An 11,701-nucleotide genomic window follows, 5' to 3' on the forward strand; every position below is an offset into this window, starting at 1 on the left:
TCATGTCTTGTTAGCTCATTCATCTTCATCAGCACCAGTGGGAGGCTTAAACCCCCCCTCACCCTCCACCTCACCTCAAGTCGCCACCCCCTCGCAATGCCAAGCAACATTGATCAAAGAGGAACCAGCATGTGCATCAGCATGGGCATGGGTGTCATATCATTCACAGAAACACTTAACACACACGCAGTTCAAACTCTCTCATGCTCACCGTTTGCTGTGCAACAGCTTAAGCAGCCACAACAGTTAAACTAATCTTAATGTGACTGCGTAGATCCAGGTCACACAGTAATGTTATTGATGAATGCATGGCTCACACACAACACTAATGGCATTCAGGGCCAATTAAGGGATGACTAATTAATGAGACATTTCCTATAAGGCTTATTGATATGTTAATCTGCAGTCATATAAATCACAGTCTTAATTGAATTGCCTTTAGTTAATAAGATTTTTATTGCACATAATGATGAATTGTTAGACCAGCTGATTTGTTGATTCACCAAGAAGTGTTGTTTGCTTTTAAGGAAAAAAAACATGATTAGGAGACCGTAAAGAAAAAAAAAAAATTAAAGCACAGTTCTCCAATTCCCTTCACAGTTATTCACACATGGGCAATTCCCAGTATGAACACCGGTGGCAAATCAGCAGCTCCATTCCAGATGCCAGGTATGAATGCTTTTGTGCACCTTAACAATATGCCTATATTATTACAATGTCAAACATTTTTGAAATCCTTAGTTTCCAATGTGGTCCAGTAACTTTCAGATGAGAACTTTGTATTTCATTTAAGAGGCCTGGTACATTCAGTAATGCAGGTTTACATCCATGCTACATTACTGTACTGTACTATAATTCTTGAATTTAATGTGATTTAATAACAGGCCAATATTCAGTGGTTAGTAAATACTGAGTTTTTAGAGCTTGCGATAAATACCCCAAGGCATATTAAGGTAAAACATCTCAGATAAAATTAATATATCTAGATAGTGTCATTTTCAGCCGCATTCTGTGTATACGCAGAATGCATTCTAACTACAACATATTTCCTATTACCACTGTGGAAATACAGTTAAAAACTGTAATTATTCCTTCTCTTTCTGTGTAACACTGAGGCTTGTTTGGCAGTTACATTGTCTGTGCAGTGTGAGAATGCAGCTCCAACCTGGATGCCATAAATAGAGGGGTTTGATCTGGAAGCTATGTCATTAGAGGGTCGGTGGCATTGGAGAATTATAATGCAGAACAACAATGGATGTGTCTGCTTCCACATAAAAAACAGAGGCGAGCTGAGAAATCCTTTGCAGCTCCACTCATTCTCTGGCTATAACACATTCAAACCTCTGGAAACACCTCAACGTAAACACACAAAACAGAGCTTTGCTTTTAATGAGTAGATTTTAATGAGTGTTAAGTTAGATGATCCAAGAAATCCTAAATGAGCAAAGTTGTCCTTCGGAATCATTTTTATACAGTGTAAATAGTGATATTTGGATGCTGTAGACAATGATTTTGTGATACGGTCAGATACAAACCTACAATAACAATGAGCCCTTTTGTTAATTTAACCAAATGCAAATCATGACAGCTTTGATATAAAATCTATAGTGACTGCACTGGGTAAACATGTTGATAGATGCACATAAACAAACCCACAAACACAGGAACTGTCTATCAGTGCTCCACCCTGTCATGCAGCTGTCCAGACATTGAGTGACAGCTGTCAGTCCAGCTGATGAGAGCTGACTGAGGGGGTCAGTCACGGTACCAGGGGGGCTGCCGGTGTCGTCAGATTGGGACAGGGTAAGAGGGGGATAGAAATAGACAAGGTCTGCTGTGGTCCATGGGCTCTCCTCTGCCTCACCCCAAAGGGACAGACTGGTCAGAGGGAGAGAGACATACAGACACAGACAGGAGAGAGAGAGTAAAAAGCCCCCGGGGCAAAACATGTGAAGCTGTTCAACCAGATACTATGGCATTTGACTTAATGACAGCAGCCACAACCATGAGCTACTATGAAAAGAACACACGATATATGTATTTGACTCACAGATGTGGCACGAGACAATTTAGTATTTAGTGTTGCTAAAATATCTACAAGTCTGTCAATCAGTGTGATAGATCAAAGACAGTGATAGTGATAAGAGATGTGGTTAATAGGAGGAGACAAATAAATTAAGGAATAAGTTAGGAGGAGAAGGCACCTCACGTCTATGCTCACACTGGCTGGATACAAATGAGTAAAAGAAAGGCAGAAAAATGAAAGGAGACATGAGATGAGACAAAAGCTAAATGGCTAGAGGGAGGCATACAAGTATGCTTTTCAAAAAACAAGACTGCATATTTTGGTGACCATCTCTGCGGAGGTGAGAGGAAGCGAGACAGAGAGGAGAAAGGGTTTATGAAGCACTGAGGAAGGTGTCAAAAACAGACAGCTACATAGACAAAAGCAGGACGCTGAAAGTATTCACCTTTTAAAGAAAACAGGCAGTCAGAGAAAAGATTGCGGGTGTTGACAGAGGCTATTAGCAGTCAGATGGTACGCCAGAAGACTAAAAGGAGAAATGGAAGGATCAGAGTATTCACAATGAAGATGGAGAGTGACAAAGATGAGCTGGAGTGCAAAGAAGGCTGAGGAAGTGTAATGGAAGAGAAGGAGCTAAGCTTTCAGTGGTTTTTGGATATTCAGTTGCTAAACTGAACCTTCCTACAATCACACACGTATACACACACAGACACACACACGCACACACGCAGACATAGATTCATTCCTCTTGCAGACTGTCTGATCCCGTCTCCTCTGGGAGGTGTTAGTCTGGAGGAATCTGAGGGGCTTCGTTTGGACACCAAACTGAGGGGAGTAATAATTCTCTTCTTCTCCCTCTCCTTCCACTCAACACAGACACCCAACCAAAAACACACACTCATACACACCAAGCCACCCACATGCAGGAGCAACTGATACTTAGATACAGAACAGACAGGTGTGTAACAATGAGTGCTGTTATTGCAGTGGTCCCCCTCATGTCAGATCCAACCCAAATCCTTCTGCTCCTCACAGAGGCCCAGAGCTGATGAACAACACCACTAGAAAGCTGAGAGCAGCACAAAGCAACTGAAAAAAGAGCACAATTAGAGGAAACAGTAGCAATGTATTAAGGATAGACACTACACAATAAAATAGCTTGTGATCTGATTCCAATTTTTTCAGGTTTGCAGATATGAACACTTCTGTTACAGTAATGATCATACGTTGTGTTATGCTGAGTGTTGTACATAATGTGTCTTTTTTTATTCCCTGAATAAAGGAGTCAACAGTTGGTGGCATTATTTTCTCCTGCAAAGTTCCACTTAATTGCAATCATCTCCTTAGCTGAGAGATCAGGTGACTTATTTTAAAGCAAAACACATAGTTTTATCTCCTGCCTTCAACCACGTATAGACGTCTGCAGGGTGCATAAATTCATTACATGTTGTACAGCCTACTTTAGGAGCTTTTTACATACTGAAATGCACAATTTTTTTTGTATAGTTGTTTTTTTTTTTTTTTTTTTTTTTTTTTTTTTTTTTTTTTTTTTTTTTGCTTTTCAACCATTATAAATATCTGAATTATTCTGTTTCATGTCCATTTTTTTAGGTTGAGCTATTTTTTAGGTTTAGCTATGAAACACATAAAATGAATACTTTATATTTTGCTTTTAAACATGTGGTTATTACTACCAATCAAAGATCATAAGTGTTGCAGTGCTACCAATTATTTTTTATTATGAAATATTGTCAGCCTCATAGCATAAATGCTTATGTCATATTTTTGGCTAAATTGTGATATGTGTGTAACTTTACTCTCCAAGCACTGCTGATTCAATTTTCATCCTTGGCTATGACGTGAAAAAAATACGGCCTAGGCCATTACACAATGAGGCTAACAATTATTGGTAATAATAATAATCTGTTGTTAGTCACATGTTACCTGCTGATTTCCTATATAGTCCCAAACTGCTTAAACATAAATCAGAGTGGCTGATTGTGAAGTGATCTGAAGTTAACTTTCGTTCTCCCGCTGTTCCCTTCAGACTGAAACCATTAAATAGATGAATTCTTTGATGGGTTTGATTATTCGGTTCTGCAGACCATGTTACCAAACTTTGCCAAACATTAATGAGTCTTTTACGCAGTATGAGCACATCAAATGTACTTGCAAATGACAGTAAATTTTTCCCATATTCCTTTTTTTAAGTGTATTTTGTTGTTGTGATGATAATTTCTCCAAAAAAAGTGAGTTTGTCAGTATTTGAGCTTTAAAAACCAGTTGTTAATACTTAATTTTACTTACTGAGAAGGCAAATGGACACAGGTGAAAAAAAGGTTAAATTAGAAAGACAGGGGGAAAAGTGCGTGACCAGATCGATATCAGACAGCGCTATGATACCTTTTTCAGTCTGGGGGCCTATCAGAGAGAATGTCAACACCCTCTGGTGAGATGACCCCACCAAACGCAAACACACACACTCATCCACACACACTCTACACTCGCACACACTCCTCCTGTGTCACCTTTTTCCCAATTCATTATTAACGAGCTCGCCGGGCCTCATTAGCAGCAGGCCACACAATGCTGCTTCCACAAACAAAACAAAATGCTCCACAACAGTAATTGCCTTCTTCCTCCATGTCTCCGCCTCTAAGCCTCCTTCTTCAGCTGACACCTGCTGAGAAGTTTGAAAGGAAAAAAAAGACACATGCTGACTGTAGCTTTAGAACAACACTTTTTCTTTCTTTCTTTCTTTCTTTCTTTCTTTCTTTCTTTCTTTCTTTCTTTCTTTCTTTCTTTCTTTCTTTCTTTCTTTCTTTCTTTCTCGTAGTAATGATGTATAGTTTTTGAGTACTTCTTAGAGGAGTGGTGTCAAACACAGAGTCTCCCCTGTCACCCCTTTCGGTATATCTTAAAAGGATCACTTCTCCGAGCCATTTAAACCCACTTTCTACACTCTTCTCTCCTTCTATCTCTCCTTCTTCTCTTTGCCAGATTACTTTGATTTTCCTCATCCTGTCCGTGTTCTTACCAAACAGCCCAAAGAGAGCTCAAATGTAATAAAAAGGAATAAAAATAAAGTTAAAACAGGAGAGGAGGATGAGAAAATAGACAGCAGGAGGGAAAACATAGGAAGGTAAAATAGACTGAAGCGATGCTCCACTGCTTGGCTGACACACATGGGGTCTCTGCAGACTGAGAGGATGCTAGGAAAGGAAGAAAAAGAGAGAAAGGGAGTTGTGTGGTGTGGCGAGCAGCATCCACCCCTCTCCCTCCCTTCAAACCACCTCCTTCTCCTCCCCCACCACCACAGTGGAACTGTATGCTTGGCTTCTCCTGGTTTCTTAGCATTCCTCCCCATCCTCGTCCAAAGCCTGGGAGAGGACCGAGGCAGACAGCAGAGCTTGTCATAGTCACAGGCCTACGTCCAATGCAGCGAGTGTGTGTGTGTGTGTGTGTGTGTGTGTGTGTGTGTGTGTGTGTAAGAGCATATGAATCCGTACTGTATGTGACTGAACATGTATGAGTCTACTTAATTTGGACTCACTGATATGGCCAGATATTGTGGGATTTCTCTTAAAAGTATTGTTTGATGTAGTTATTGAAAGGTCCAGTATTGAAGACTCACATGGATTCAGAAGGATCTAATGGCAGAAATGGAAGATTCATTGATTCTTTTATTCAGTTATTCTACAAACTGCTTAGTCCTTGAGAGTGTGGCAAGAATGCTGGAACCTATCTCAGCTACCATTGGGTGAAGGCAGAGTACATCCTAGACACTTTACCAGACCATCACAGGGAAGAAATAGAATATAATGATTAGAATTGTATTGCCAGTGGAGCATAATCATTTATTATGTTTGTATTATTATCTTAAAAATGAACTCTTTACAGAAGGAAGAGGTTACATTTTAGTCCATCATCTTTCTACAGTAGCTCACAATAGACTTGTTTATTTTTCTGTTTCATAGTGGTTGGTATCGAGTGTTAAGGTGCAAAACTGGGTTAAAATGTATTTAACTAAAAACATATCAAAACAAAAAACAGAGTGGGCAAAACATTAACTATAATGAGGGACCTCCATGTTCTTTATGGGGGTATTTTCTAACTTCAACACTGCTAATCAATAAATATCACTCACTGAACCTTGATAGAGATTGTGTTGTTATACAGTGAATTTTCTGTTTCACCCCATATGTGGCCTTGAACAATGCACATGTTGTCATATGTGCATTGTGTTTACCCAGTCACTGTACACATTAATTCATGTGCATACGCTGCTTGGTCGTAGCCACTGGACAGTAAAGACCCCTGTGACTTAAAGAGGCTTAAAAATCCAGGACTTTGACTGGACATGCACATTGTCAGCCAACTAGCTGTTCTTGGAAATCTATAAATTATTCACCAAGCCTCGATTGATGGGACGTATTGTAGATCTTAATGAGAAAAATGTTGGTGGGGGACACAGAGCTGTGTCAGTGTGTGCACATGAGCATGTGTAAAGTGTAGGCATCATGTCGTTGCATATGTAGCGGGTGTGTGCTGAACTGTGTGTGTCTGTGTGTGTACACAGAAACTAATTAGCATCAGTGCCGCTGGACAAGAGGAATGATTAAGTCTCTCTGTGTAATTAAGTCATGGTGGAATAGATTAAATTCACCCAGATATTTTCTCACACTAATAAAAGAGTACAACACAAGAATACCAAGAGAAAGCAATTTGTATTTATTTTTTATTTACATATAAGCTCAATTCACTTATTAATTTTATGCTCAAGATTTATTTGAGTTGTATAGCTGAGTTTTCTGCATGGTGCTGGAGTCAGGCATAAGGACTTGTAGCCTGAGGCTAGCTGTCTAGTAACATTTAAATACAAGTATTAACAACTGTAATGATGTATATATCATGTTTGGTAAGGCATGTTGAAGCTCATTGTGTCTGCATATGTGTGTGTATGTGTATATATATATATATATATATATATATACACACACATACATATACATATACACATATATATGTGTGTGTGTGTGTGTATATATACATATATATATATATACATATATATATATATATATATATATATATATATATATATATATATATATATATATATATATATATATAATACTGGAAGGTCTCAGAGTGTGTGTGTGTGTGTGTGTGTGTGTGTGTGTGTGTGTAGGTGTGTGTGTAGGTGTGTGTGTGTGTAAAACCTCAGCTTGCTGACCTGGTCCTACTGCACCAAAGATGTTAGTCAAGTATGTTGAAGCTGATCATATTTCTTATTTTTGCTCATACTATACAAACGTCCAGGGGCATCATTAGGTTTGTTGGTTTAATGAAGGTGGAATGACCACACATATGTATATCTCCAATTTTGTATTTTGGAAAAATCTGGATGCGTGGACAGCAGTAAAAACAAAGGTTTCAGGGAAAAAAAGTTCTTGTAACTTCTCAAAGCTTCTATAAATCAAAACAGTTGTATTGAGTCCTCCCTTTACACTTAAGATGTCTTCAATGCTTTTATTCAGACAGTGCTAGATTTATTGCATTAATTTTCTGATGTTTTATACCAGTCATTCAGCACATGTCAGATGTTTGTGTTGCTTCTTGTCATAGAGTCAGGGTCCATAATAAATAGTGACTTTAACCTTTAGAACCCATTAAGTCCAGTTTTTTGTGTCTTTTAAGACTGTACACATATATCCTGTATTTTCTTGTTGTGTCTGAAGAAAAGAGAATGAGAAAAAAAATGTATGCTCATTTCAACCCCTGCAAAAACGGCAAAATTAAAGATGCCCAAAGACTTTTACACAGTACTGCAATAGTAACGCACCATGACACCATCTCTGTACTTAAATGTTCAGATTTTTTTCCAGGTCTGTCTTAACACAATATTGATAAGCCATATATGTTCTGAAAGATTTGTCATTGTCACCATCTCAAAATACACATGTGAATATTGCAAGAAGACTGATTTGGAAATGCCTGAAATAACTAATGATATGACTCATGAAGATGTAATACAGGAAATTAATGGCTCATGCATCATGAATTCCTTTTGCTCACCATGAGCTAATTGTCAAGTCACTGTCGATTCATGTGATTACTTTACACTTACAGCACTTCATTATCAATTAAAGAAAGTAATTAAAAGTGACTTCACTACTTTACTGTAGGGGGGACTTGACATGTCTAATTTGGTGTCTGGCTTGCTGAAGTTTTACATTGGTGTTAACTGAAGTTTGAAATATATTTTGACTGTGGAGTTTCCTGCTCTTCACAACCAATTGAAGAAGAGGAATTATTACACCAATTCTTAAATAACCTGAACTTATCCTTATTATTCACAATGGTGAATGTCTGTGGTGCTTCCTCTGACCACTGGGTCATAGATACATACATACATACATACATACATACATACATACATACATACATACGTACATACGTACGTACATACATACGTACATACATACGTACATACATACATACGTACGTACGTACGTACGTACATACATACATACGTACATACATATGTACGTACATACGTACGTACATACATACGTACATACATACGTACATACATACATACATACGTACATACATACGTACGTACATACATACATACATACATACGTACATACATACGTACATACATACATACATACATACATACATACATACATACGTACATACGTACGTACATACATACGTACATACATACGTACATACATACATACGTACGTACGTACGTACATACATACATACGTACATACATATGTACGTACATACATACGTACATACATACGTACATACATACGTACATACATACATACATACGTACATACGTACGTACATACATACATACATACATACATACGTACATACATACGTACGTACATACATACATACATACATACATACGTACGTACATACATACATACATACATACATACGTACATACATACGTACGTACATACATACATACATACATACGTACGTACATACATACATACATACATACGTACATACATACGTACATACATACATACATACGTACATACATACGTACATACATACATACATACATACTACTACTACTACTTCTACCACTATTAATGATAGTCTTCCTGTTGATGTACAAACTGTATATGCTCTCAGAATGTATTTTCCTTCCAATGACAGATTAATTAAATGCATGGGTTTGACTGTAATATTTATAGAATCTTTATATTTATAATTTGGTTTGACATAAATTAATGTATGAAACAACTGTGAATTCATATTCGTCAGTGTGAAGTGTCATGAAGCCACAGTGGTGTGATTATTAGTTCATGTTGAGTGAAATGTTCCAAGGTCACGTTAATTCACTTCATGTACTTAATATTTAAGTACGGTAGTTAATTTACAAAATATATTTTGAGCTTTGAACATATTTATGTTTACGTGGGTAATGTCTATAATATTTAAAGTTTAAATGATGTTGTAATCTCCAATACCATAATGACTTTTCTGGATTCTGATTATTATTATTGCTGGTCATGTAGTTATTCTTTTATTGCCTATAAAACCACCTTGGTGTCAGGACTAAGGAGGCCAGGGAAGTGAGTGTGTACACTGTATTGTAGCATGTGAGGTTGGATGGTAAGGCTTACTGCTTTCATGAGTTAATCCATCTTCCTTCTGCTGATTCTTCTTATCAAGAACAACTCACCACCACCCACCAAACCATTATATCAAGCAACAGGAAGACATGATACATTTATAACTGGCTTACCTTAAATCCAGGGAAGCAGATATAAATGCAGTTAATTGAGGATCATTGCAAAAACCAATATTATACCAAGTCTTGCCATGAAAACTTAAAGAGAAGTTGTGTTTTTTAGCTTGGTCTTTACAGCAGTTTCTCATATTCATAGCAAGAGAGTCTTTAAAAAAATGCATTGCAAAAGATAAGTTATTATAATCTATAATCATTCTGTGCAATGATGTATTTTGAATGTCAGTCAAAGCTAATGTAAAGCTTGAGCAGTTTGAGTTGCACAGTCAAACATGAACTCTGCAGTACCATAGCTCCTTAATTTTATAACATGGCAAATCAAATAATGTGTGAAGCAACTGTACATTAACATTCCTTCAGTGATGATCCAGTATGTGGGAAGTAATCATGTGAAGTCATGATAATTAGTTCATGTTAAGCAGTAGGAATTCATGATATATTCTGCATTAAGTCATGCATTAAATTATCATGTGTCATGCATTAAATAAGCATTACCAAGTTACGGTTAAATATGATCTTTTACACATTTGGAAAGAAAACAAATGCACATAGTGTAGGTCCCAAACAACGTGGTGTGATGTTTAATACGACCTTTTGTCTGCTGGCAGTTTTTGCAGCGGGACACAGTAAAACAAACAGACAGAAGAGCAGATGACATAAATACATCGAAGTTCCTCTCTCCCTTACCTGTTGACTTTCTGCTTCTCCTTCCAACAACCCCCACACACCTCTCACTGTCTTTCTCTCTGTTACCTTGGAGTCTGGCCGTCATGCTCCTGTGGCTCCACTCTAAAGGTTACGCTGTGTACCCACCGTCACTGCCTGTCACTCCCCCACCACCACCGCCCGCCACATACACAGACACACACACACACATACACACACACACACGGTCCATCAGTCCCAGGCCCTGTCAACGATATACTGTCCATAGAATCACCAACCTACCGTTTGCCTTTGCAAAGAGGACACTGTGGTGAATAAGGAGAGGAACCCTGGACAGGTTACAGCTTAACAGCTTTGGTGATGGAGGGGGTGAAGTGTCATTTGGTGTATGAGCAGTGTAAGACAGATAAAATGCGCACAGACAGGGAATGTGCATGTGAAACGATGAACACGTGCTTGTCCATCTGTAGTCTGCAACTCTCAGTGTGGAATTAAAATGCTGCTCACTTGACAAAAATCAGCCGGGTCCTTAGAGGCCTCATCTACATCCCTCCTCAAACAAGTCTCACCTTTTTTCTTTTTTTTCTCAAACTAGAATTCTCTACAAAATGAACAAAAAGTAGTATTTTGGTGAATTAAAACAAAAGCAGTATAAGAAGAGATAATATGATGACTTACTTTTAGTTACAATTTTGCATGCTAAGACTAAGATTAGACATATTTACAGTTCAGATCTACAATTTATTACAGATTGAATGAGGGATGCTCCGATAGGATCTGAGCTGAGTGAAACACATTTCATCCCTGAGATGACACACTGCAGCATTTCAATGGAATGCAATCTGACTAAAGAAAAGAATGTTGCAAATAGAGTAGGAAGCTCTGGAGGTGGAGAAAAAGATATGTAGACTGACAAAACTGGAGTAATCTGGTGACAATACAGCAGGCCGAATGAATGAACAGTAGCTCAGTTATGAGTTGTACTAATCGTGGTGGGACAGACTAAAGTTGCAAACAGATTGGACTAGATCTGCCTGCATGAATTACTGTCAAGTTCAATTGTGTTTCATCTGCAACACAATGCTCTAATTAAAAATACTTATAACATAGTTTGCACCAGTTGTGGTTTGGACCCAAAAGGCCTGATTTGTCCACACAGCTGGTCAGACTTTTTCCCAGTTGATTCTGAACTTTTCCTGTAAAAACAGAAATATAGG

The sequence above is a fragment of the Sphaeramia orbicularis genome, chromosome 5 (assembly GCF_902148855.1).
Source record: "Sphaeramia orbicularis chromosome 5, fSphaOr1.1, whole genome shotgun sequence".
Classification (NCBI taxonomy): Eukaryota; Metazoa; Chordata; class Actinopteri; order Kurtiformes; family Apogonidae; genus Sphaeramia; species Sphaeramia orbicularis.